Here is a 236-nt window from a genome sequence, read left to right on the forward strand (position 1 = left end):
GGAAGTTCCTTGGCTCTTGAGGCTGGATAAACCTAAAAAACGACAAAAACTTTCAAAAACATTGAAAAAATTTGCAAAATTTATCAAAAAAATGCAAAAAAATTCGCAGTGTTGAAATGTTGAAACCATTCTATTACCACTAGAAACTACTCAATAACCTATTATCAAATCCTAGAGTGGATTCCTTGACACCTAGGGCTGCTAGGGCTGAAAAAAACTAAGAAAACTGACAAAAA

The sequence above is a fragment of the Convolutriloba macropyga genome, chromosome 4 (assembly GCF_964194025.1).
Source record: "Convolutriloba macropyga chromosome 4, txConMacr16.3, whole genome shotgun sequence".
NCBI lineage: Eukaryota > Metazoa > Xenacoelomorpha > Acoela > Convolutidae > Convolutriloba > Convolutriloba macropyga.